Source organism: Solea solea, chromosome 6 (assembly GCF_958295425.1).
Source record: "Solea solea chromosome 6, fSolSol10.1, whole genome shotgun sequence".
In the NCBI taxonomy this organism is placed as follows: domain Eukaryota; kingdom Metazoa; phylum Chordata; class Actinopteri; order Pleuronectiformes; family Soleidae; genus Solea; species Solea solea.
The window spans coordinates 7,946,755-7,973,441 of NC_081139.1; the positions used below are offsets into that span (position 1 = coordinate 7,946,755).

Consider the following 26,687-nt stretch of genomic DNA (forward strand, 5'->3'; position numbering starts at 1 on the left):
TTAGTATTATTACAGTTACAGAGAAGCGAGTTCAACAATGTGTGCAGAATAGATAAAAACCACACTCAGGTTGTATCTTTAGATATTACACGTGCATAAACTTCCAATGTTTGAACATTTTTATTAAGCCTTTACACAATTCATTAACCTTAAAGAGAGCTATAACCTTCCTGTGCGAGCTAAACCATGCAGAAACTACATACTGTCATGTATTGTAAGTGTTTTCTTTAAATCACAGCAGAAATTCAATTTCACTTTAAACGGCAGTGCAAGCGAAGGGTCCTGGAATACTGTTTTTGTTTCTAGTTTCTTCTGAGGAATGAACACATTGCTTCCACAGTGCTCTGTCATCTTAAGGCTTTTAAAAAAAAAAACTGAACAATTGCGTATAAGATACCATACGGCATTTTGTCGTAAGCAGCCAAAAGAAAACACACTTAGACGTGAGGAGCAGAAGAGATTCTCCCGGAGCATGTGTCACAGAACAACCCAGGAGCACTCCCGTTTACACCATCATTAAAGACTTCTGTGGGCCATATCACACGCCTGGTTAACCACATCCTTCTAATGGCCTGTCATGTTATCTGAGAGTACAGGTGATTTTGATCAAGTGGCGGTGATGTGCAGTCGGGGGGAGGGGCCATGGTGAGCGGGGCGTCACTAAACCTAAAAAGGAACTGCTATTGCATGACACATTAACATAGCATCACAAGATAGCTGTGCAGCTACAAATGTGTCTTTTTGAACAGTGTACTATACATTTACGACCGCTCCTGAACGTACCCCACTCAAAGTTGTGGGAGATGTTATACGTGTCCCTTTTCTGCTAGTTTGTGTGTTTATGTACTAATGTTTATGTAGATTTGGCCATGCACAGCAGTCAGTTCTCACTCTGTGCTGCACGATCAACAACGAGGCAGAGACCGACCTTGCCTCGTGTCACATGACTGATCTACTGTATCTTGCTTGCGTGAAACCAATCTTACACCTTTTACCACCACAACTGTGGGGGAGGAGCTTTAGTGATACATAATAATGATACATTGAAAATGAGAGATTAGTGTAACTGAGGAATGCACCTAAAGGCTTATATTCATTATAAGGAAATAATTAATATGAAAATCATTCAAAATGAGATCTTGACCAAATGAACAGTCTTTCATTTTTCGGTTTATCTTGATCTATCTTAAGATTTCAGTCCTTTCTTCACAATTTATAATAATAACACTATCCATAAACGACACGAAAAAACGTCAATGTCTGATGCAGATTCATTTTTGTGGGGGGGGGGGGGGGGGTTTGTAAAGGTTGATTATTTAATTATACCTCAGCTCATTTTGCTTACTAATGTAGTGTGAGGTGTAGCTTTACACAGGATTAGAAGGAACCTTAATCTTAAATTATCCAAATGACCCATTTACACGTTTATCTGTTGCTTATCTTCATGCTGAGTTTACATGAACACAATGTCAGAAATACCTTTTCACTTTTGTTTTACATCTTACATATTTTACTTTTCTGTGTGGAGTTTGTGGGTTTTCTCCCACAGTCCAAAAATGTGCGGGGTTGTGTGAGGTTAATTGACCATAAGTGTGAGAGTGAATGTTCTCTGGCGACCTGTCCAGGGTGTCCCCCCGCATCTCACCCTATCTCAGCTGGGATTGGGACTCCAGTCCCTTGTGACCCTCATGTGGAGGATAGGTAGGCAATGAGTGAGCGAGTGAATCAAGCGTAGTGGCCCTCCCCAGAACACACGGGATGATCCTCTGTGATTATGTGAAGCCTCTGCACCCCAAGTCTGTATTTTTCTTTTTCTCCATACTTTGGCTCTTAGGAAGTTTTTCTAACGATTCCCAGGGGGCGTCAGTCTATTTTTACAGGGTCCTAGAACAGGGTAGTCATATGCAGCCCCTCACGGCGGCAGCTTTAGGTGACAATGCTGACACACAGCCACATGATAGTCCAATCTAATCTTTTAATCGCTACGGTAACTTGATGTCTACGGGTGAGTTGGGGCAAGCTAGCGGTGGGGATTGTATATCGTCTGCAGAGATATGATATGATCCTTGAACACATAACAAAAAATACACACTAACTCACACATACACACACTGTCTCACCCCACCCCTAGAGAACTGTGGTAAAGCCTTGTGTATCTGCGGGAATTAACAGATCAGTGCAGAGGAGCAGCCACCCTGCTTTTTAAGTCTTTTCCTGAGGTAGTGCTTCAGAAGCCTGCTGCAGAGGAGGATAAATGCGTAGCAGTCCCCCAGGCCCAGCACCTCCTCAGCTCCACTCAGCTCTCTCTTTTACTGGCCCCTCCTTTTCCTCCATCCATCCTTTATCCTCACACCCCTTCTATTGCTCATTATTTCTATCCCACTTCTTTTTTATCAGCATCTAATTCTTCTTGTCCTACTATCTGTCCCTCTTCCCCTCAGGCCTCTGTTCCATGCTTCCTTATCCTACTCCCCCCCCCCCAGTTTGTGTCCCTTTCCCCCCATCTTTAGAACTCATCCATCTGTGTTCCCCCAGATTTCAGTAATGACCGCGGCTTATGGCCAGCTACAGAGTATAGTCACTGTGCTCATTGTAACCGTAGTTAACAGAACACCGGCTGAGCCTTGTAACGGGGACTCAAGGCCACTCGCTGCAGTGTCTGAGTGTCTTAAAGGGCTAAACTCTCGTGATTTATCATACATCACGTTTTAAGTGACTGGCAGATCACGAAAGTTCATGAACTTACAACAACCTCTATAGATGTGACTGACTTGTGACGCCGTTCAGTGACATTTTCTGAATAATTAATGAACAACTAAGTGATCCTGGACTTGCTGCTTAGACAAATTTAATGGCATCTGTAACGCAGACAAATTGCATCGCTTCCCAAAGAATTAGATTCCATCAGTTATGCGTGGTGCTAAACCAGTTAAGGGTCATCGGACTGTGAAGAGTACAAGTCCAGTATGTCCTCAAGCACACACAGATGATAGGTAAGCAGATCTGCTAAGTGAATCTGGCAAACAGACGACAGATTTATTAATTTGTTTGTGCGCTGGTCCACTGGCCGGCTCATGAGACTGCTGATGTCCAGTCTGGATTGATGAAAGTATTGAAATTTGGATGGATGAGTGGATATGAATGTTATTTTCATTTGCCATTTAAATACATACATTTTATATTGTATATGAGGAAGAGTGCATTACTGTGTGTGTGTATTGATGGGTTAATATGTTACATCCGCCTGCCAAGTGACCACAGAAAATGAGTATCATCTGGAATGTTAACGCGCACAAAATAGAATAAAATAATAATATTAACAAATATGCACACATACAACTGATGAAGTGTATCTGTGTGTTTTAGCCAACAGCTCACGACTTCCATTACTTCAAGTAACCATGATTGACATTCCTAGAAACAAAACAATTAAAAAATAAGGATGCTTCTGACAAATCTCCACAACTGGCAAAGAGACCACTCTATGACAAAATTAGATTTGTATCGTCAGAAGAGGATGTGAAGTGAAAACAGTTTCACATATCTTAAAAAAAAAAGTTACTTTTTCACACATTACCCTTGTTATGTTATTGTTATCAGTGAGTTTCTGAGGTGGTCCTGAAGATTCTGCCCCCGAAAACACAGAGGGAATGCTACAGTCGATAAACTGCAATAAAAACATTGATACGCTGCCAAGACATGGAGAGAGAATGAGTTCATCACATGTTTTTTAAAAAAAGAAAACCAAAACAAAACTTTGCTTTAAATGGACGTGCGTGTATGCAGTAACATGTGGGTGGTAATCTTTGCTGAACACCAAACAGAGGGGTCTGTGTATTACTAATGTTGTTGGGACGAGTACTTCTCTTTCTTAGGGGGACAAAAAGTAACAATGAGTGACATCATTCAGAATGAGAAGGAGTTTATTGTCATTGCACAAGTACAATGCAATTGAGCAGCTTTCATACCCCGTATGATTAAAAAACAATAAGCAACGCAATATTTACCTGGAAATACAAAAAACAATAAATCAAAATAAGAAAGAAAAGAACAAGAGCCCAAAAGAGATGAAAAAATATGAAATAAGACCTCAGTGTGAGCTAAGCAAGTATTTACAACTAAAATGAACATATATGATAACAATACATGAAAGTCTTCTCACTGTGAGAATGGAATAGAAACAGAAGCTCGCAATGGGAATGTTGTGCCAAGTATAGGAATATTGCAGTGGGAAGAATTTCATGTGTGATGAGCACACAAATATGTGTATTGCACATATACTGGCGTGATGAAGGCATGTCAAAAAGTTTGACAATAAAGCTTTGTGGACAAAATGAACGATTCAGAGTGTTCAAAATTTAAAAATGTATTTTTGTTTAGGTTCTGGGGACACCCTGGGTCCAGACGCTACCCACCTAAATGATACTTTTTGCCGGGATCTCCAACCCTTTTCCTTTGATCTCTTTGACAATGACATTTTGTTTTTCAATTACGTATAATTTGATTCAAGCTGTGGCGTCCATATATGTTCAGTCTCCTGTTGAGCCTTTCTGATTTTCCTCGAGGAGGCCGTAACACAGAGAACTGAAAGGGTAAACTGCTTTTACTTTGTGACGGGCGCAAGTGACATGTGGTTAACACTTTGTACAGACTGCCCAAATAAATGAAAGTCAATGCATGTCCTTAAAAGACCAGCTGTGAACTGTGTGTGTGTGTGTGTGTGTGTACGTGTTGTCTCTGTCCTCATGAGGACCACCATGCATTGACAGTTTATATCTGTTTATCAATACTCAAATGAGACTTGAAATGCTTTCTAACTAACACAATCCGTTTTACTCTGCTCATCCACACGTTTAACGAAACTGACTTAAACAAGTGATATGACCAGTCAGGTTATTGATTTGCAAGTCAAAATTCTGCTGTCAAATCTGACAAGGTTTGACGCTTGTGTGCATCGTAAGTTTATATTTCAGAAAAAAAAAACTTGAGTAAAAGTATGTGTTTCGTGACAGTGTGCGTTTCAGAATGTTGCAGAGGTTATGATGTGATTTGGTAAGTCAAATTTTGAAGAACACATCACGTCAGGTGAATATACACTGGGAGCTGAGACCCACAAGGTTTCATAAGCCTGTGCCATACTTCAAATAGCAATGAGAAAGCAAAACAAACTTCCAAGTCAATCAGCCACCCTCTCTTCTCTCTCATCAAGCTATCGCCTTCAAAAAAACACATACAAGGTAAATGATTACAGGGATGGTTATCCACCAACAGAATCTCAGTAATACCTTCACATTTGATGAAATAAGGTCTCACAGAAGGATGAAGTACACACATTCAATCAAGTTACGTGTATAGAAGGCCAAGAGATTTACAGATTTAAGTTTTTACATGAGCTCCAACTTCAAACACATCCTGATTTTCATAAAAGGCTTTCAACATACTGTTGAACTCGAGTGTATGCAATGAAAAAGCATTATTTACTACTAAAGAAAAGGGAAAGGGTAGCTCTAGAGTCAAGAAGACAGAGGCAAGGGGCAATTTCTCTCACTCCCTTATGCAGAGCAGAGAAATAAAACATGGGCTGAGAGACACGACAGTATCCAACAGAAGTGAGAAAATGTGCCTTGAAGATAACACAATCAAGGAAAGGGAAAGGGTTTGCTCAGTTGCTCTTGGTTATTCCTATCTGTTTATGCAGCCTGAAGTGAAACAATGTTAAATTGGTCTATCCAACACACACACACACACACAAACAAACACTTTTTTTTTTTTACTTCAATGCATGAGTCAAGTTTTACCAAATAAGTGAGTCATGTTCAGCTATAGTACAACAAACAAAACACTCTCCAACTTGCCTGAACAAATTAATTGCAACATTTCAGTGCTTAGACCTTTTAGCTTGATGAAGCATTGAGGGCTACACTATAGATTTGTCGATGCAACCTGGAAAGTGTGCTTTGATTGTTGTTTTTAAGTCCTTTCGCTGCAGAACTTTGCACCCGTCTCTTTTTTTTTTCCTTGAGAATATGGACACCGTATTCATGACAACAATTTTGGAAAGCACAAAAACTGTATATTTGTGTTCTGGTGCTGACTGAATGTGTTTAACCCTTCTGGTACCATCCTGTGGTCACCGGGCAGGGTTTGACATACGTACTTCTAGATCGTTCAGATATCTAGAAAATTCAAAAACTATGGACTGGCGATGTGTCCAGGGTGTGACCCCGCCTTTTTTTGGCACACAGCACCCCGTGCAACCCTCATGTGGAAGATAAAGTGGTAGAAGATGGATGGATGGATAACGGAAAGAAGAGAAATGTAGCTTTGCGCTTATAGACCTGTCATTACGGTAGTCCCCAGGACTTCCGGGGAAATGACCGTCCAATCACAGACAAGATTCACCAGCCCGTCACACGTTTGTGACGTCAGCTTCTGAGCACCGTAATTCCTAAAAGGTTGACTAACAGCCAGATATTGAAAGTGAAAGTTATCTTGGGCAGAAGCACTCACTCATTGAGCACTTTTTGACAATTCTACAGCCATAAAATCTAAATAAATCCAGGTGGCCTGATTATCATAATGATCATAAGAGGGTTAATCATAAGGCAGTGTGTATCAGCTTAACTGATGAGTGTTTATGTTTTACATGAGAGGACTGCATCGGGGATGGGGTGCCGTGGAAATCAAACACAAATCTCGTGGGATTGGGAACATACTGAGACTGCTGCGGGCAAACAAAAAAGAAAATATCAGCCAATGTGAACCAACCAGTGCAGTGAGCAACAGCAAAAAAGTATTTTATTATAAAAACAGCAAAAGGTGAGAAGAAACTGTGACACCTCCTGGCATCTCTCTCTCTTTTTCTGAATATGCGTGTGTGTGTATGTTGTGTCTCCAAAAGGTTGAGAACCACTTCTCTATTGTGACAGATGGTAATGGAAACAAGCAGTTATTTGTCATGTGTGGTATACTCCACTAAGCAGGTAAGGGTCAGAAATCTTAAAGGAAGTGGGATTAAGAAAATATTCCGAAGCAGGGCTCTAATTCATGTGCCTTTTCAGTGCATCAATGACAATATTGTAAGCAATTGGAGAGTCTGCAAATTATGCAAATATGTGACTCAATTTGCAATCAGCAATCAAAGCAAGGCATTTAATTCTAAATGAAAAAGGTTACAGTGTAATAGACGTTTCCTTTGTTAACTGAGTGTAGTCGGCCTTGTACTACATGACTACATGATCTAAGCAAACAATAGCAAACTAAAGCCAGTGTAATTTAATGCTAAGAATAGTTTAACCCACTGCCCAGAGGGCCTGGCAGTGGTAGAAATGTAATGAATGCTGATCTTGATCAACTGTAATACAATAAATCATTGTATAAAACTTTGTATGAATATGTCAGGTTCAATCAAATAAAGTTATCATTAATTATTGTGTAAAAACAAATCATTTGTTTAGTCACAAAACCGTCAACTGGAAAACATGGTTTCATAGGTTTTAATAATGCAGCGCATTAAAGGGCAATCAAAGCAATCTATGATGTAGAAACCTAAAAATATTTTATTCTGGTAGTTTGTTTTCTGGAATTAGTGATAGAGAGGAAGAGAAGCCATCGCAGTGAGGATTTACAGAAATGTTTGTAGTAGGATGTGTGTGCAGGATCAGCTTCTTCTTCCTTCCCCATTCTGATGTTATCCACATATGATCAAACCCATGTGGTGTATCAGCATTGTTTGTCACAGAATAATTCATGTTTGGCAGTGTAAATACACTGAAAATATTCTTTTTTTTTTTGAGTTTCTGAGCTTAATATTGCAGCGACTCCACCTGACAGAGCCAGATAAGAGTTTGTGGAGCGCTCTGCAACTTCTCACGGCAGCTCAAGAGTTGGCAAGATAGTGGGGTGACATAAATAAACAAATAAATAGATAAATAAAAATCTATACAATTAGGACATTTCCTCCCACAGTAGCCACCGCATAAACTGTTGTGCTGTTATGGGGATTTGTTCTCCCTTCAGGAAGATTCTTTCTGCAGTAGATTCTCTGAAACAGCTTTTCTATGCTCAGGCCACCTCTTGTCTGAGTTACTTCATGGTTCAGTCTCTGTTTTGGAACTCGGATCTGTGCCAATTTTGTTTTTGTTGTAGGAATGTTGTCCATGATGTGATCTATGTAGAATTTACACGCATTTTCCAGGGTGTCACACTCACACACGCAGTGTTTTCCGGTCCAAGTGGCGCTCGTGACAGCACATCAACTGCAACCAGCTGTTTCCCTGGCATATGAATGATCCTTTACTGGAATATCATTCTCAGCCTGAATCTGAAAATACATGGAAGTAAGTCATCCAGTGGACTGGTGCCTCAACAATGAGATGAGAGGCTTATGATCTGAACGTACGGTCAAGTCTAATCCCAGGAGATAAGCACTCAGTCTCTCGTATGCCCAGCTCATGGCAATGTCTTCTTTCTCGATCTGTGCGTATCAGGTTTCAGTGGGTGTTTGACTTCTGGATATATGCACCAATAGTCTGAATTCCCAAACTTGCTGTCTCTGCGTTAACACTCCTCCTTCCTTGAGCTAAGATGGCGGGTGGATCGCATGGAAAAAAATTATATTTGGATGAATTGCCGGCAGGTCGTGGTTGAAATAAATAAACAAATAAATAAATAATACGTAGGCAGACTGCGACAACAATGAATGATAATCGGGTGGCGGACGTGTGTGGGTTTTCATTGCATTTTCAATATAGCTATAAATAGTGATTTTTTAATATAAAAATATTAATGATTAATCGAAAATGGATCGTTAATTCTCCCGACGATCAATTAAGAAAATTTAATCGTATGCTACTTTTGTGTCCCAGGAATATACACCTTTTCAAACTGAACTTGCATTTTTTATTTGGGGTCAGACCTGCACTCTGAAAATTCATGAGAACTTCGCACAACCTGTCGTCAAGCTCAAGTTGGTCTTTGCCAAACACTAAGATGTCATCAGCATTGCACAGTGTTCCTGGTCTGCATGCAACAAATGTTTGGGGGGGTTGAGGAAATCCCAAAAGGGGATCTCCTGAAACAATTCCTCCCAAAAGCACCTATGAACATAGTCAAGGGCAAAGGGTCTTCATGAAAGAGTATTTGCCAATTGTGATGTGGCAATCCAGTTTTGAGAATACCACTGCTCCATCTAGTGTGTCATCCACAGCAGGAAGTATGTGTTGCTCATGGTGCACGCTTTCATTGAGCCTTCTCAGATCGATGCTGATACTGATGTTTCCATCAGGCTTAGGGACGACCACCATCCATGCCCACCACACACCTTACTTTATTCGGTTGGTTCTCAAATCTGTCAGATAATGCCCATGTTTTCCATCCTCTGGAGCTCTGACTTCAATTTGTCCAAAAAGAGCAATGCTACAAGTCAAGGAGATGACAGGAGCTCCATCAGCTAACTCAATCTTATAACTACCGTGCAGCTTCCCTACGGCTGAAAAAAACTTTTGGGAACATCGTTGTGAATGTGTTTCCCATGGTTTGCACTGCTGCTACCAGTTGCAGCAGCGGTAGACTCTGGATGGCAGGGAAACCTGGCGATGGCATTACAAATATTTCCTACTGTGTTCCATTCAACTAAGATCTTTAATCATTTCTTCTAGCTGACAATGCTCCATGAACTTGTAAACATCAGTGATACATCTGCCACTGTTTTCCTGGTTGTTCGGATCTGCTATTACATTTGGCTTTCTCGTTTATATCACTTAGTGTTTCCCAGTGAAATGTCTTTTTAAAATAAAATTTGAAAGGGACACAAATGCAAAAGAAACAGAAAGATAAATAGTGACAACGGCATATTAAGGCAAAAGTTTATAGCACCATCACTTGCAGAGTTGAAACCTTTTGTTTTCAATAAAGTCAGGGTATGACTGTAATTTGTGTTCCTGCATAAAAACTCGAGCTCGATTTTAAATATTCCTCTGAACAATTGGGACACAAGTGCTACAGCTTGAGCAAGTCTGCAGTACAAAGTCCATTCCTACGATCACCTTTGTGAAGAGAATGGCACAAATCTCAAGGGAACAATAAGACAACAAGGTATTACAAAATTAATGTCTCAGTCAAGCTTTATTATTCCTCGGTTTGGTGTGTTTGCTTTCTCTTTTTTGTGTTTCCCATTATTTATCTGGACAGTGGTGGTTCCCCCAAATTCTTATTTGTCCCACCTCGGTTTCATAATAAACCTATTTTTCTTTTTTTACATTTGTCATAATAACATATGATACCTCTAACTTGGTGTTTGGCTCCGTTGCTGCACTGAAGAGCTGTGTGCATTCACACTGCTGCAATCGTCCATAAAGATTTTGCCGTCTAAAGCAAGACCTCATATTTTCTGCTGCAGTTGTGCATATACCTACGTGCAATGCACTAATCTCCCATGCAAAGCCTCCTTTAGTCAGTGTACCCGTCACTTGGGCTGTGTTGTGTGAGAGGGTGAACTACATGCATGTGCACCTTAGCTACCGCCACATATTAAATAATTTTTGGGGGAAGCACTGCTGTGTATCCGGACATTATTAACTTTAGAAAATGCCTGCCGACGCTTGATGATAAATCTACCTCTATAAATGTAATGGAATGTGACATTCAATGAGAAATAATTATGTAGGGAATAAGAAAACAGAAATGTGGGGTCATGAATACTAATATGTCCTTAAGCCTAGCTAACTCTACATGATTTTTCAGCTGATAATCCTCTTGCCAACAAGTTTTACAAGTCACAGCTTATCACCGCTAATCGGCTTGCGATCGACATTCGCTAAGTGGGAAATATTCAAAGACGTGGCTCATCGAGATCCGCTGCAAACACTTTGCCAAGTTGAGGAAACGGGAACCAAATTTGAAATGTGGAGGTCAAACTGTAGACATGAGGACTAAGTTAATTTAAGCCTGCTATATGCATCATTTCACCTGTCACTTCTCACGTGTGACTGAGATGTGACTGTGACATGTGACTGAGATCTGACGTTTTTTCAGTGAGAAAATCGTCAATTCTATTTTTTAAAACAAACTTGTACCCGTTGTGCTGAGTGAATCATTTCATCGCATAATGCTCGTATCAAAATCCATGCTATATCTCACCCACAAATTAGCTACGATAGCTTTTGTTTCTGGATATCAATATACTGTAGGTACATCTTACCTTACTTATGTCCTGCTTCAGCACCACAAGATCTCACAAAATTACAATTTCTGTTGTTGTTGTTGATGACACATGCAAAAATGTATCCATGTGCCCCTACATAGTGTCTGGGAGGCAGTCACATTCACATGAAAGTCAGCCTTAGTAGTTATGAATGTGAACCACCAAATCTGATCTATATTCAATCACAATTCAATCTGATTCGTCCAATAAGCTTTCATCCATAATTATACACACTTGTAATGGGGGAGTGAGGTTGCTAATTTAACAGTCCAACAAACACAATTGTGCATATGGAGCACAGCAGTGCATGCTGTGCAGAACAGAGCGACAGGGTAGAAGTGAGGGATGACTTGAAGAAAAGGTACAAAGTTTCACCTTTCTGTGAGAGAAGGATTTACTCTAAAGATCTTCTAATGCCCAAACAAAGCGTAACCGATGCTTTAATGAGAACAGTGGCATTTGGGGAAATTGAATATCCCTCGATGATGTCATCCCACATGGCATGTCAATTATAGACATGCTATTCAAGGATGTTTCTGACAGAAAAGTAAACGCTTCACATATGTGATCCTGAACGATTATGTCTAATTAACCCTACAGCTATTGCTTAAACTCATAAAACACACCAGGTACCCCAGTGCACTCCCGACTTTACGCTCATTCAACAGCAGCATTTCAACGCCACCACAAAATTTCAACAACCGTCAAAGTGTTTCTCATAGTTTTCACTTGGGGTGGCACTTGTTTATTTCAGTGCAGTGTGTGTGTCTGTGGTCCATTTTGCTGTCCTTTCTCCCACTCCTCCACACTCGCTCTCATATTGGCATAGCCACAGACAGCGTTGGTGCAGCTTTCCTAGTGAGGACAGTCATAATGCATTCCCTCGTCCCTTACTTTCACAATTAAATGACTAAATCCAACCCTAACCTAAAAACCCAATTATATCCCTAAAACCAAGTCTTAACCCTCAAAAAAACACTTGCCCTCACAGCTTATTTGAGACATGCACACACTCACACACAAACAGAGCAAAGAAGAAACAGTTGGAGTGAAAGTAGGTAGACAAAATCCTTCAATTACAGTAAGTGCAATAAATGCTTCTCACAACATGTTAAAGTGCGGTTTATCTGACCACCGAACAACACGTCATTCAACCTTTACCGGGTTAGGCCACGAGCACCAGCAGCTCTGCTGAGGAAATGCTAATAAAGATGCATACATACATATATATATGCATATACTGTAGCACTCAGGCCACAGTTACACTCAAAGCAAAGCGAAGAGATAGAATATCGATAGAGTATAACACTAAATGTGTGCTACCAATTGGCATATAATGATTTTTTTTTTCTTTTCTTTCGGTTTCTCCCTCTCTCGGGGTGGCCATAGAGGATGATCCGCACATTTGCTTTGGCAACGATCCGTACACCAGATGCCCTTCCTGACGCAACCCTCCATTTTGAGTGTGGGACCGACCAATTAACAATGAGCAGCAATGAGGATTGGGATTACTTTGCTCAGAGGAACCACGGCCCTTGACCTGGCATGGAGCCAAACTGGCAACCCTCCGGTTACAAGCCAAGTTCCCTTTTCCGCTTGGCCATGGGCTGCCCCACATTGAAAAAATATATATATTTCTGAATACAAATACATTATTTTATTAGATTTATAAAGATAACCATGCATAGTGTTTTAGGCATGGTGTTTTAATTACAGCTGTCACTGCATGCAGATTATTTATTTAACTTATTATAATGTTTTGCCCATTTTAACTATATCTTACATTAACTTTACATCTTAAGTGCCTGTTGTTTTGAACTGTAATAAGTACTATTATCAGTACATAGTATAAGTACTTGACAATGTACCAAAATGTTGAACAAAATTTCACAAAGTTACTCAATTTAAGAGGATTTCTGCAACAAAAAAAAAAGACTGACAGCAGAATGTCATAAAGCACCATATTCTATAGTGGTTATACCATAAGAGCATAACCACTATGAGACTTTGTTAAATGCTTTTAACCACAGAGGATCCTTCAAATGTCAATATGGACTTCTTCAAGAAATGTGAAGAATATCCATCAACAACAACGAAAAAGCATCAGAAAGAGCAATGGACACGACTATTTATTTTCAGGCTACTTACTGCCCACTGTGAGTCTCATGACACAATATCTATGGACACTCTCCCTGACGTGATTAACAAAATGAAGCCTTCATTGTGTACTATTGACATCCTGCCTGTGCATTTCTAAAAGAAGTATATGGAGCCATTTCACTATTGACTGGTACTGCTCCTGCTCCTGCTTATTTTATTTTATTTATTTATTCAGTAGTAAAAAAAAGAAACATGCCCAATCACTGGATAATTTTGGACCTGAAAAACAGCAAGATTTTACAAAAAGCTGCAACAATTGACTACTTAAAAAGAAAAGAATAAAGATATTTCAGTTGGGCTTTCGGGCATATCACAGCACAGACGGAACCATGTGCTGGTTAACCATGCACAATCTTTGGTTTTAGTTATTATAGCTCTTATGCTACGTTCAATACATTCAGTACAGTGTTTTTCCTCATTCAGTTTGAAAGTGTTTTTATGGTTTCAGGGAAGCTGAATGTGCGCTTTCATTACTATGCAGATCACACTTAATTATTTAGCGTTTAACTTTGTCAAATTAATGTACTAAATGACTGCATCCTTGATCTCAAATTCTGGCAGATCAGTATTTTACGGGGTAATTTTTTTTTAAGATAAGGAGGCGATTGTGAAACAATCAGTGTTTTATATCTCAAAGCATTGTGGCTTTCAGTCCCAAAATACAGCACATAACAACAACTCTATGGAGCAACCATGCTGAGGCACTTTGCCAGAAACATTTGGACAGTGTTCAATCTCATTCTGATATAGTCTGAATTCACTTTGAAGTTGTCAAGTCCCTTCCAAAAAGAATTCAGGAAGCCATTTCCTTGGTTCTTATTGCATTATTATTAAGTATTATTTGAAAGATTTTTGAACATTGTTTATTGGTTTTCTTGTAAAGAACTGTAGATAATTGTAGGATTTTCTTATGATTATAGTATGGTTATGGTATGATTATCATTAATTCATCATTTTAATGAATAGATTACAATTACGACATATTAGGCGACCAGATCAAAAAGGCTCACTTCCTTGGGCAAAATGTGTGGTCTGTTCAGTGTTGATGAGAAAATGACCATGGTTCAATTTAGCAGCTGATCATGTGGAGAGAAAAAAACATATATCACATCTTGAAAGCTACAGTGGCTGTCAAACAGAAGACGTGCCTTCCTTCCTCTCTCCCTTTCTTTGTCTCCCTCCGCCTTGTGAAAATTAAAGACTGCAAAAAACAATGTCTCACTAACTACTTTATGAAACTAAATCTACGGCAATCGTAATACTCCTCCCATCAATATCAGTGATTTCCCATTCCGTTAGCATCCCCTGGCAAAGTGTTGGTGACGGTCAGTGGAAATAGATGCGTGGACGGACACCGGCGCCGTCTCAGACACGTACACCAGCTTTGACGAGGACTGAAATACAGTAGCTCCATGTTCAAATGCAGCCGTGACCAAAGTTTAAACTTCAAACTTCTCTAATATCAAAACCTGCCAGTCACAAAGCAGGGAAGCTTTCTGACAGCAGAACAAGTACCTTGTCTGTCAGCTGTCTACTCTGCCTCTTTTATACTTCCCTTACTGTCCCGTTGCTGCCAGAGGCTCTAACCTTGTGTGATGTCCTCCACTCAATAGGCCACTCACAACACTCTCCCCACTTAATGAGAGAATGCCACTTGTTAACCAGGACCATTAGCTTGAGTCTCTGTCTCTAATTCTCCCTGAGAAGGGATTTTGACCCCAAATGTTACACTAACAACTGAGAAGGAAACAAAGAAACTAACAAATGTATCTGCTACATGAAAACAGTGTGTATTTCTAGTCTTGATGACCACTCAAAGCTGATTTTCACTACAGTTTTGATATTCGCCCATTCACTCACACTTTCATACAGCGCATCTATGTGCGGCACATTTCCGATCATTCATCTTTTATACCCATTTACACACTGCCGGCACAGCTGTCAGGAGCAACGTGGGATTAAGTGTGGACACATCGACTAGATTAGTCGAGCCGGGAATCAAACCTCCTCACGCACAAACATATTGCTCGGGTCTCTGACGCTCCACTGCATGCTCTGATATGCACTTGGGGTAAGGGAGAAAATTGATACAGCATAATATTTGGATATTTTGTGTGGTGACACAGTATTAATACGTTTTTATGAATTCAGTTGCCGTTGTCTCAGGTACACTGAAAAGTAACTTAAATGCTTCTCAAAACAAAAGATGGAATACACACCAGCCCCAGTAAGAATGTTTGAACCACACTGCTGCTCAATATAAACCTGGAAACAAACACTGCTGCAGCAGAGACTGCATCTCTGAAAAATGCACCTGTTGGCACCGATACGTGTCATAAATTCTGTTCATAATGAAAGATGCACAACAATCGAGAGCGAAGTTAAAAATCGGGCCAAAAATATCCGCATATTTAAATGCACTGTTGCACACTCTGTTTGCTGCAGCAAAGGCTCATTCACGGAAACTTGGGAATTTGAACTTGACTCATTACCAAATTACTTCTGTCTGAAATGGATCATGCATAAATTTAAATGAGAATAGACTCATGCTGAGCACACACCTGACTATTCACAGCCCGCCAACGTTATAAAGTCACTCTGTCTGTCTGTCTCCCCAGTCAAATGTCAGTGCACGGAAAGGAGAGCAGATGTAGGTGCAACAATAACGTCAAAGTCTAAATTCTGCAGAAAAAAAACCTCCTGGTTTCAAAATGAACTCACGGGCCTTTTATCTTCACATTGAGTCTTGTCTATTTTTGTACACCTGAACTTCAAATTCTCCATCCATTTGATTGGAAAAGGGCAGCACTCTGACTCTGCTAGAACGACCACTTATCGACCTGTCCAAATGGAGCCATTGTCTGTTGGGAAAATGTGGCTGTAGCTCCCGCAGCCACAATATTATGAAGAAGATGATGGTTGTAACTATGTCGGAGGTCTTTCAGACATCCTGTCTCTTCACCTACGTCCTGATGGAGAGGCACACACATTAGGGCACACAGTCTTTCCTGAAGAATCTATACAACTAAAAGGCAAAGTGGAAAAGTTCAATATATAAAAAAAAGCTGGACCATGTGAAACTTCAAAATTCCAAGTGTCATGAAGGCAGCCTAAGAAATATTTTGTGCATGAGTGAAAATGATCTTTAGCTGCAGAAAACAAATCCAGTCACTGTGAAGATGACCCGCCTCTGATTCACTAATCCCTTCAATGTGACAACCGCTAATTCAGCTTATTTAACCGAAACTGATCCTACAATAGGTGGTTTGGATTCATTTACCTTTTTCCTGTTCCCTCTTGTACACAAACTGAAAAAGAAAGCAAAGGTTCCAGAAGAAAAATCTCACAAATGCTCAGAAAACAACAATTGTCATGGGCAAAATGTTAAAAAACATAAATGCCAAACTACTATTAAATAAAATACTTAATTACCTGCCACTTTAATCTCAAAGCTTTTAAGACAGCTTTTTTAGAGAATCAGACTTAATATAAAATAATGTAGAAAATTAAGAGGAAGAACCAGTATTTTTTGGAAAATTCTGCTCATTCACAGTGTTGTTTTCTCTTTTTCTTTATCTCCCACTCTCCCTCTCTCGCTCTCTCTCGCTCTCTTGCAAAATAAATATTAAATAACTAAAATATTCCTCTGTCCCAGGAGAGGTGACCTGCTTATGTTGTGTGTTTCCCCTTTAACCTAGCTGTAAGCCATTCTCACCTGTCAGATCATTGCCGTGTGTGTGTGTGTATGAGAGAGACAGCGGGAGAGAGAGGGGGGGGGGGGAGAGAGAGAGAGATCCACTTATGAAGCTTCATTTAAATGGATTATATGGAGTTCATTTTGTGCCTTTAATGTGCAAGCAAACAGAATAAATTTAAAAACAAAACAACAAAACATTTGCAAACAAAACTATGATCACTTTTTGATCGTTTTCAACTATTTTAAATGTTTTGTTTGCAAGTTCAGAAGTTTTGTTGCAAATCTTTATTTATTTTTTTGGCATGCATATCGTGTGCATATCCTCAAGGGCGGGATCCTTATTGGTCAGCAGTAAGTGAGGGAGAGACAACTAGATGTTCAGGTGAGTTTGTACGTACATTTTCCGTCATGGTAAGAACTAGTGACACCTCAGATGTTACATATTTGAAATGTTATTACTCTGATGGAAAAGGTTAAGTACAAACTCACCTGTCCAGCTGTCTCTGGTCCACCTCGGGCTCCCTCCCTCCTTCCTGTTTTACTGCTAGTGCAGACGTTGTCAAGCTGTCGTTCTGACTGAGACTGACTGATGAGGCTGCTTCTTTGGTATTTTTAGAGGAAGTTCCGCCCACAAGACGATTTGCAAGCAAAAGGATTTGCAATGTATTCCCTCGCTGTTACCCTAACCTTAATCATAACAACTAAATCCTTAAACCCTAAACTGAACCCAATTCTAAAACCAAGTCTTTAGCCATAAACAGTGCTTTTAAGGTGTGACAGATCGTGGGGACCAGCCAAATTGTCCTTACTTTCACAAAATGTCCTTGATTCCTGTCATCACAACCTCACAAAAATCACACAGTATTAGCCCACAAATTATAACTGATATACAGAGTCTTTTTTGGTCAGGATACAACAGATATTATTTATGGAAATTATGTGAGTAAATAAAAAAAAGCATTTATTTTGGTAATGCTTGGCTGCTCCTCATCACTTCCTGTCAAGTTCCCCAGCATCTGCGCTTGTCTCCTCCCCTATGATGTGTTTCACCTGTGCTTTGTTGTCTTCACTCCTCCCTGTATATATAAAGTATTTCGATCTTCTTCGCTCTTTGTCAGTTTGGTGCACTGAGTTCCAGCCATTTTCTCTTAGTGTTTTCCTCCACAGTCATTTTTGACCTTTGCTTGTTTTTTTGACCTGCTTTTCGTCTGACAATTTTGGAGTTGTTTGCTGATTTGGACTGTTTTCCCATGTTCCATCTGAGCTTTTGGAGCGTGGATAAAGAAACAAATTAGTTTCTACAGTATATATATATATATATCTATATATAGTAAAACATAATTTGTAGATAAAGTACTACATACTTGCTCAATAATGTAATTAATATTACATTATATTAATTCAATAACCTTTTAGAAAATACTGAAATGCCCCCTGTTAGAAAAAGGTTTCCTCAGCCCTGCTTTAACAATGTTTATTGATGTATACTTATTATTGCTGAATAGTAATGAGGAGGAAAAAGCAAATAGCATTTCAGTTGGGATTACGCCACTAAATCCTCCGAAATCAAACGGAGCAAATATTAACTGAATAAATATCTGATGATTGAGTTTGTGACCAAAGCCTTGTCGTCAATATTTGCTAAAAGAAAAGGGGAAACTAAATCTGCAATATTGACTTTGAAAAATGTAAAGGGAATCCAAAACTGTGCATGAACATATTTTTTATTAAGCTAAAAAAAAAAAAAAAGTGATTATCTCCTACAATGAGAAACTCAGTAACGGGAACAGTGTTTTGTTTGGGCTTGTTCTTAGGTTTGAAAGCTAATTAGGAAAATGTATTCACACCATTGTCTTGAATGTGTCATACATTTAGAAATCCACTTTTTTTTCTTTCTTTCTTTCTATTTTTTTTTTTGTAATCTTAGCGATCATTATTTTTGTTCAAAGGCCGGAACTAAATGTGTGTATTTTCACCTTGAGTCTGCCAATTGAAAACACCAGAGGAGGACGAGCTGAGGGTTTTACAGTTGTCAAAACATCTATGTAGTTAGACAACAGTAAACACTGCAGTGTTTTTGTGGTCATTTGTCAAAAGCGATTGTGGAGACCAACATCAAACTGCAAAGAAACATTCAAGTTTATGCAAATTAACCACATGAGAGTTAGGCAGGCATTTAAATCTTGAATTCAGATGGACGCATGAAAAGAAAACACACACACACACAATGACGTGTGCACAGAGTATTTAAACCCATGGCGATTTTACCTAATTGAGGAAGTGTTTCTTTGTTATTCTGCCATTGTTAGCTCGAGGTTTATACTCATGCATCCATGGAATAGAATTCCTCTGCTTCGCTTTATATCACCCACTTGTTTCTTTTCAGGCTTGGCCAATAGAGTGTCTATAAAACAGCATGAATGAGTGTTCCAGTATACCACCTTACAGGCCTGAGAATGCATAATGTTCTTACTGCACCGAGTACTCTTTAATGCCCTTTCTTGCTCAGTGGTTTGTCAAATCCATTGGAGCACACTGCCAATCACTCGCCCTTGCTTTTCAACAAAATGCAATCAGTGACCCCAGTTGCCAAAATTCATGCACACAAGAAAAATAATATACTTCTGTAACACTGTTTTGTTTTTCTTCAAAATAGTTAAAAACACAATCAACACAGAATGATGGGAGGAAAAAAGACTGAATTTCCACTGCAGCCACATTGAAATATCATAATATTAAAAATAAGATGAAATAATAATTATAATTCCATCTGTGTGCAGTTTGCTGCTGAAAACCTACCCTGTGTGACCTGTCTTTGGTCAGAATTGAGTCTGTTTTTAGAGTTTGTGTCTTCTTTTATTTTGTTTTTGTTTTTTATTCTACCCCTGGAATTTTGTGATACTGCATTTATTTGTTTACAATAAAGATGTACCAGAAATCACTACGAAAAGATATAGAGAAAATAAATATAACTGGATTGCTGCATTGCTGTTTCAGTCTTGGTAGAATATACAATATACAACCATTTAGTTCACGCAATAAAGTGAAACCATCTCGTTTTTTATTATTATTTAGTGTAACTAAACACATAAACCACTTTTTTTCAGGTAAAGACCAGTGTATGTTGGGTAATGTTATTTGCTGATCTAGGTACAAATCTTCATAGTGTACAGTGTTGTGGATGAATGAGCTTATATTGAGACGTGTGTTTTGTTGTTGAGACAGAGTTATGGAAGTGAGACGAGCTGTTTTGGCTGACTCAAGAGTTTTGGAAAAAGTAGCCCCAGTATTGATTGACCAATGCTTGTTATGTTAGCAAATGAAAAAAAAACTGTAATCTGAAGCTTGGCAATGGATGGAAAGAGAGGTGTGCTGTAGGAGAAGAGAAGAGACGAGAAGAGAAGAGACAAGATGTTCTGTCTGACCTCTCATCAACAAAACCAGAATTGTTTGAAAATGACTTTCTCAAGTTTTCTGTAGACCAGGTTTTATTCAACTTTGATTGATCCAGTGATTGCTTTAATATGTCTTTTTTTCTTTCTTTTTTTTTCCTTTTGTGCCACGGTGTCACATGCATGGCGCAGGGATAGAGGATTTCAACACGCAAAAGAAAGTTTAAATTAAGGGCATTATTTTTTTGGCTATCTCTTATTCAAACTTGGTAAAATGCCGTATTTTCAATAAAGCACATTTATTAATAGCAACACAGCTAATGCAGGAACAAGCTAAGTGAGGTGACACTGCAGAACTGATGAGACAGTGCCTCTGGCTTTCTTCTCCTAAAAGGAAAATGCATGCTAAAAAGCTCTCATATTTGACAAGTTCTCACATAGACAAAGTCCTTACTGCCTTATATGTACGAACAATAACAATCTGTACAGGTAAACGTTTTGAAGAAAGCATTAAATAATTATGAATATCAGAGGTTACAGTTAACCGACTATTGACAGCAATGTCAATGTGCAGTGTGTGTAAACGAGCTCACGACTGTCTCATTGGAAAATTAAGGAAATTTGATTTAGATTAGTAAACAATGTAAGACTTAAGTGAATGCTTTGCATTACACAGGGGTTTTAAGTGAGAGCCCATGGGACGTGATGAGCTGAAAGAGATAAACGTGCAACCCAAGAACTCAACATCTCCCTGTGTAATTATGACACACTTCAGGGACTCTTTGTCTCTGTGAAGTGAGTTGTGAATAAAATGAAAATAATAAAATGAGATAATACTATAGCAGTTGTGCCAAAGATATGCAGCCTACTGATTTTATGCAAACTAAAATCATGGACAAACAACATGGTAATGACCCGTTACGTTCAGAAAGAGGTCTCGTTTTCCAGCTCACGAACAAGAAGTGCACAGAATTTATTCAAAAGAAAATTTAAAAAAAAGAAGTTTTCTTTCATCCCCTATTGTATATGCCATGTTAGAAAAACATACATGTTCTCTTCATGACAACAGGGAAGTTGCCCTGACTTTAATTCATACAGTTGCTGATATATGTAAGGCAATCAGTCCCCCGTTAGGCATTTAGTGCTTGGCTTTAATAAAGTGTCACCTCTGGGGCTCAGAGGCTGAATGGAGCTGTACTACTAAACCTCCTGCATAGCAATGACACAGAGAGGAGACCAGTGATGTTTCACTGATTTCCCTTACACCTTTTTAACATCCACTTGGAAGGCTTATTGATCCTACATTGTACATTGTTCATTTTATATACTGCCCTTAATTATGACAAATTCAGTACACGGCAAAACTCTGCAAGTTTTATCGTGTTTCTGTATGACAAATAACAAACGGTAAATGCAGACTCCACCTTCACGGTGACACCTTAAAAGTGAGACGGAGCAAGAAAGAAAGAAAGAAAGAAAGGAAGACCACTCAAGTGAGAGAGACAGATAAATCAGCTGCTGTGTTGGCAGCTTTCAAGCAAAAGCCAGTGGAGTAACAAAATAGGGGGACATTCCCTGTCTTTCTTTTCTTTGCCGGGTCTTCTCAGTTTTGATCTGACCCTGATTGTAACCCCCGCCCCCCCCCACATCTCTTCAGGTCCTCCTCACCTCTACCTGAGCATCACATTTCCCAAAGGGCATTACACTCACTGGCCCTGTTTGATTTAGGCAGGTCGGGAGTCAGTGTTCACTACAAGCCCATGGTGAACCATGAATAATGGATCTGCCATGGGTCTGAGTCCCCCTGGGACTCCCAGCTGCCCCCTCTCCTCACTCCTGCTGTGACTGGAATAGTCAATGTCTCATTAACAGCAAATGATTCATAAAGGTTCTCTCTGCCAGCGAACAAGAAACAGGAAATGTGTGTGTGAGAGAGATCAGATAATAGATAATGTACCCCGGTATATGCATTCTACCTCCAAGTTTGTGTCTGCAAAAACACAATGAGAGAAGAGATTCTGGATTACAGCTATTAGACACATTGCTTTGTTGAAATAGGTAAAGAACCCACTACTTTTCTCTCTCTCTCTCTCTTAAAGGACAAACATCTGGATTCTGAGTTTCAAAAAGTAACCAACAGTTGGTGTGCTTGTTTATGAAATAAGTTTTTTAGGCCTTGTGATGCAGTTTTACTTGTGGTTGTATGGAGGATTTCAGGGCATCCAGCTTTGTTCTTATCCAGGTCATGAATTCAAAGTCCCGCCTCCAGCTTCAAAAGTCCTTGTACCTTGTTTGCATAATCTTTTGTTGATAATTTCCTTAAAGTTTTGCAATTTCCTTCGCTAATTTTATCGGGGGCTCAAGATTTAAAAGTGTGTGTGTGTGTGTGTGTGTGTGTGTGTGTGTGTGTGTGTGTGTGTGAGTGTGAGAGTGGATGGCTGTTTGTCTCTGTGTCTCTGTGATGGACTGGTGACCTGTTCAGGGTGTCCCCTGCCTTTCTCCCCTATGTCAGCTGGGATTGACCCCAGCTCTGGCACGACCCTCATGTGGAGGATGAAGCGGTAGAAGATGGATGCTTAGTTTTTTGGGTTTTTTTTAGGTTTCACACATAATAATGAAGCGTTGTTACCAGTGTTGTGAAAAAATGATGACAGCTGCTTTCTGCTCTTTTGTTTAGAGTGTACATGCTCTCTCGGTTTCTGTTTTGTTTGGTTTTTTTTCCTTTATTCCTTGGCATGCAATCTTAAAAAAAAAAAAAAACACAAGTAGCTAATTTTGATGTATTCCCAATAACAAGTCAGAGCATAACTAAAATATAATTGAATACATCTTTTTTGGGCACTCACAAGGGTGGACTTTACTAAAAGCATCTTGAGTAAGGTTTAAGCTGTGTCAATGCACCACATACTGTACTTTCTTAAGTCTATCCTATTTCTGCAAGGACACTTCCAGTTGGCCCCAAACTTCCCCAACGGATTATCCTCAACATCAGGATGATCAATCTTATCCTGGACAGGGATGTTTACTGTGGTGGTTTGAAACTGTCTTCTACTAATCCACAGCAGCTTTACCAGCAGGCAGGTGATGTTATGTACACTTTGTCATTTCACCTTCAACATCCTTACTCTCTTTTTCATCAGCCTGCCGTTTCCTCCCATGTGACACCACTGCCGCTTACATGTTGAAACATGACCAGAAAGAACAAGCTGAGGACAGGTTCTCCATCACACTGATGTTGATAACTTCAATTTCCCCCACGGCTGCAAAACTATAGGGACAAAACGTATATTTCCAATTTACCAAAAATATAAGATGATTTTTTTTTTTCAGCAAGCAGCTGTGGTGAGCAATTAAATACCATTTCAATATTTGCGACTTGTTTATTTTTTTTTCCATATACCCTTGACTCCAGTACAATCAAGTCTGTGTAGCCTTTGATGTGAGGGTAGAGGATCAGACATGCTAGGGTGGCAAAATGTGTTCATGGAGATATACAAACATATTCCCGAAGCCTATCTGAAGTGTCATCACTGCATTGTATCCCCCACAGACAAACACAGTGAGTAACTCTGCTGTTCTGTCCTATACTCAAATGGTGAGCATATTCAAAGCACCGCGACAGGTGCATGCACAGTTCTCATGCACACTGACAACCCAGTCACTGTGGACACCAAAACCTTTCAGACATCACAAAGACCCAGGTGCACACACACACACACACACACCTACATACATGCACACAGACACACTCGCCCAGTGTTTCACTGTTTCTTTGGCACACATACTCACAAGGAGGATGACATATAAACACACACACGCATCACAGAGTCGAGAATCCATTCCTGAGACTTGATATATAAAGCCTGCAATGCCACATAATCCCTTATAAGCATGCAGGTACGAGGGTAAAGATTCATAAAGCTGGAACCTGTCTTTCAAATCACATCCCCATCACTAACAGTACAAAGGAAGAATATGGGGGACAGGAGAAAATGATGCCTCTTCACTTGAGAAGTTTGAGCTTGGGAACAATTCAGACAACTGCGCTCCCTGAAAACAATGTAAATCAGAGTAGGTGGCCAATGCAATTTCAGTTGATTCAGGAGGCAGAATGATTTCTAATTCAAAGTCGTGAGTGCTGAGACGAAGAAACACTGATTTTCTGGTACGGTGGAGGCTTGACAGACAAAGTTTCAGCGGGATCCATCTCATTACCCAACTATAAATGCAATTTTACAGCCACACATGAAAGACACATATGTGATATCAAAACAGAGAGGGACCTGGTGGTCCAAACCTTATTGCTCCATAAGCTGATGATGTGCTCTTTTCGATTTCAATTATTGTACTTACAGTTATACAGGCAAGTGTTGTGTCCAATCGTGACCATGGAGTTGCAGGAGCATACAGGAGCGATTCATCAGGGACTGGTTTTCTTCACACCTGTATGAAGAAGGAATACATTAAAATACGCCAACCAAGAAATGACTCACTGGCATTATTATATGTAATCTGTGAGGTTATGACAGCTCTCTTCATTGTTGGATAGTGCTGACCGATTTCGAATAAATATCTGTGTTACACCAGTCGTCCAGCAGGCACTTTTGATACATTTCAATGAATTGTTCAGTCCTATTGTTGCATATTGAATTTTAATAGACAGCTATCGGTATACTTGAGACCAGTGAAGCAAAATGATTGCTAACCTCCCAAACAGGCATTGTGAACGGACTGAGTAAAAATGATGGCCAATAAAACCACAAGTGGACAGTGGCTTCAAAGGTAGATTGTTGAATAGATGGATAAAAACAGGCTGAATGGTTGACTTTATAAACAACAAAACTGAATAAACCGCAGACTTGATACACAATGGCGTTAACGTGAATTACAGCTCAAGAACTGGAAGCCAAAATGGTACTCTCATCCTGTTTTCTACCTCCTCAATATATTAATTGGCTGGATAAGCAAAGTGACTGGCTGAGAAAGTGACTTGCTAGGTATAAAATTAACTGCTATAAGATTGTGGGGCAGGTTAAACTATGACCTGTCATGAAAAATGGAGGCCATACATTTTATGTTTTAGTGCCAAATGCCCTTATCAATACCAGCTAAAGGAGCTCGGAGCATAATTGTCAGCTTTATCAGTTCTATTACAGGCCTTCTAGAGCCATCAAGCTGGGGCAATAAATAAACAAAGGTACTGCAGAGTTACAGTGCAAAACCCATTTCACTTGATATATCTCCAATAAACACTGCATCCCTCACAAAAAGGAATTATGCTATCTATTTCAGCGTCTTCTAGAGTGCAACGTCTCTCATATCAAGCAATTACCCCAGGAGCCTGATACATGCCTCTGTCGAAAAATCATCATTAATACCTTAAGTTGTCCAAGGCGAATTCCACTGTTATGGTTTGAAAACATTTCTTCTAAAACAAAGCAAGTCCATAGTTGCAGGAAAATTGTTTGAGATAGCAAAAGAGTCATTTCTTTAATTTTAGCAGCAATTTGGTATAGCAATTATATGCATCGCTGTGCATGATGGATTCAAAGTCACCACTGCTTAACGCAAATGAAACATCATAGTAAAGATGTGAAAGAAAAGTCAATGGCTTCAAATTCATCATAGTGTTGAATTGTATTTTAAGTGTGATACAATCATCTGGACATTACATCAATAAACAAAATGAGACCGCAACAAAGGTCAAATAAGGAGAACAATAACAACAATGCCAGAGCACAAACTGCCATTCTGCAGGCAAATAATTTATCTGCTGGTTGTTTGTTTATGTTTTTTGTTTTGTTTTGTTTTGCCCCTACAGGACAAAGAGCACAGTGTAGCACAGCATAATTTCACAGCCCTTGTTGGAATTTGTAAACCACTTCATCAACAGTAAAACAAACAGACATTTCAACATGAATTGTTTCTGAGTAAGTGGGAATGATTAAAAAAAAAAGCACATGCCATCTCTCATTGTTCCTATCCCTCTAAAGCTTAATAGTATCACCACTTATTTTACTATCGACGAAATACATCTTAAAATGAAGCATGAGCAGAAGCTCTGTATATGGTGGACGGATGGTTAACCAGGCCTTCATAATAATAACGGTGAAATGTAAGTAGCCTCTTCTGTAACTTTACATTTGCAAGTAATGAATGGATAAAAAAAAAAGTAAATGCATTCATCTTTTTTGTCTTTTACTGCACTTTCCTTATTTGCTCCCTAAGCAAAAAA

At 39.4% G+C, this 26,687-nt stretch overlaps 1 protein-coding gene across 3 annotated transcripts in view; it reads right to left on the reverse strand.

Annotated features, from left to right (window-relative positions):
* Window positions 1-26,687, reverse strand: part of LOC131461224 (cadherin-22-like) — a 145,224-nt gene that overhangs the window by 98,989 nt on the left and 19,548 nt on the right. For all 3 annotated transcript variants that reach the window (XM_058632307.1, XM_058632306.1, XM_058632305.1), the window contains one exon: window positions 24,806-24,895. The gene's annotated coding sequence lies outside the window, so the exon portion shown is untranslated. The remainder of the gene's footprint in view (window positions 1-24,805; window positions 24,896-26,687) is intronic.